Below are 2,757 nucleotides of genomic sequence, written 5' to 3' on the forward strand. Positions count from 1 at the left end.
ATGAGAAAAAAAAAAACCCTGAATGGACTTATGAAACACTACCTAATGGACGAATACATGCATTATGGAAGTCAAAAAAGGAGAAGAGAGATAGAGGCATAAACATTATTTGAAGAAATAATGTCCAAAAACATTTTAAATCTGATGAAATAAATGTATGTACAAATTCAAGAAACTCAAAAATCTTCAGCAAAAATAAACTACATTGAGATCTACATTGAAATATTATCATTGAACTGCCAAAATTCAAAAACAAAGAAAGAATCTTAAAAGCATCATCTCAGTTGATGGAGAAAAAGCATTTGAAAAGAATCAGAACATTTTCATCATAAAAACACTCAACAAATTAAGAATAAAAGAAAATGACCTCAAATTATAAGAACTGTATATGAAAATCCCACAGATAATAGAATACTTAATGTTGAAATACTGAAAGTTTTTGTTTAAGATCAGGAACAAGACAAGGATGTCTGTTCTCACCACTTCTAGTTAACATAGTATTGGAAGTCCTAGCTAAAGCAGTTAGAAAAGAAAAAAAAATCTAGAATATAAGATAAGTTAAAAATAAAATAAAATAAAATAAAGAAAAAGAAAAGACATAGGAAAAAGAAAAGGAAAAATATCTTTTTGCAGATATCATGATTCTATATGTGAAAAACCTTAAATTCCAAAAAGTACTATTAGAAATGTGAATTCAACAAAGCTGCAGAAAAAAATAAATAAATGCAAATAGCTTAATTCTCCTATACTAACAATAAACAATCAGAAAAAGAAACCAAGAAAACAATAGATGATAGTTTCCAAGAGAAATCATAACCAAGTGTGTGTACATAACACTTGTACACTGAAAACAGTATTAAGAGAAATTAAAGACACAATTAAATAGAAAGACATTCCATGTTTATAAATTTGAAGACTCAATATTAATAATTAGTACTAACCAAGCAATCTATAGATTCACAGCAGATTTGAAAACGAAGAGCAAAGCTGTAATACTTACACTTACTGATTTAAAAACATATTACAAAGCAACAGTAATCAAAGCAGTGAGGTACTAGCATAAACACAGACAGATAGACCAACAAAATAATATGGAGTCCAGATATAAATCCTTGCATACATGGTCAAATGATCTTTAACAAGGGTGCAAAGACCACTCAATGATGAAAGGATAGTTTTGTCAACAAACTGTTTTGGAAAGACTTAGTATTCACATGCAAAAGAATAAAGTTGTACCTTTATCTCACACTTTATACAAAAATTAATTCAAATGGAATAAAGACCACAACTATAAAAATACTAAAAAAAATAGGAGAAAACTTCATGACATTGGATATGTCAATTATTTCTTAGATAGGATTGAAAAAAAGCACTGGCAACAAAAGAGAAGACAAATGGAATGAAATCAAACTTATAAAAAAAGTTTCTCAAAGGACATAAACAACAGAGTAAAAGTATAACCTATGGAATGGATAAAATATTCCAAACTATATATCTGATAAGTAGTTATTATCCGGAATACATAAAGAACCCTAAAACTCAACAATAAAAACAAACCCTAATTTTAAAAATGAGCAAAGGCTTGAATAGACATTTCAACAAAGAAGATATACAAATGGCCAACAAGCATATGAAAAAATGATCAATATCATTAATCATCAGAGAAATGCAAATTAAAAACACAATGTGACATCGCCTCATGCACATTAAGATTTCTACTATAAAAAAATAGGGAAGAATAGAAATGTGGATGAGATGTGGAGAAGTTGGAACAGTTGTGCACTGCTCATGGGATTATAAAATGGTGCGATCCCTAAAAAAAACAGTACGATGTTTTTTCAAACAATTTAAAATAGAACTACCATATGATTCAGCAGTCCCACTTCTGTGTATACATCTAAAATAATTGAAAGCAGTATCTCACAATATTTTTTCACACCCATGTGTATTGCAGCACTATTCGCAATATCCAAGAAGTAGAAGTAACAGAGATGTCTATAGAAAAGTGACACAAATTCCCATTGAAGAATGAAAGTATAAACAAAATGTATTATATACATATAATGGTATATTATGCAGCTTTAAAAAGAAAGGAAATCTTGTCTCATGCAACAACATGAATAAACCTCGAAGAATATTATGCTAAGTAAAATGAGTCAGTTACAAAAAGACAAATGTTACGTAATGTAACTTTTATGACATATCTAAATAGTCAAATTCTTAGATATAGATATTAGAATGGTGGGTACCAAAGGGTTGGGGGAGGAAAAAATGGAGAGTTGTATAATGAATATAGATTTTCAGTTCTGCAAGAGGAAAGTTTCTGAAGATATGCTTCACAACAATGTATAAATATTTAACACTACTGAACTCTTTACTTAAATATGGCTAAGATGATAAATTTCATGTTATGTGTTTTTACCACAATAAAAATAAAAGAAACTACCTAATGTGATTGTGTAAAATTGGAAGGGCAGGCGAGCAGACTGGATTTTTGAAAAAAAAAAAAGATGTTAAAGTCTTGAGTACTAAGCTCTAGAACTTGGATAGAATTTTTATATTGCAATCTGAAGGCAAAATTTCTTTCTCTTTGGGAGACCTCAGTACAGTTATGCACCACTTAACAATGGAGATATGTTCTGAGAAATGTACCATTAGATGATCTCATTGTTGTGTGAACATCGTAGAGTGTACTTACACAAACCTAGATGGTAGAGCCTACTACACTCCTAGGCAAAATGGTATAGTCTATTGTAC

Source organism: Pteropus medius, unplaced genomic scaffold (genome assembly GCF_902729225.1).
Source record: "Pteropus medius unplaced genomic scaffold, Ma_sr-lr_union100, whole genome shotgun sequence".
NCBI lineage: Eukaryota > Metazoa > Chordata > Mammalia > Chiroptera > Pteropodidae > Pteropus > Pteropus medius.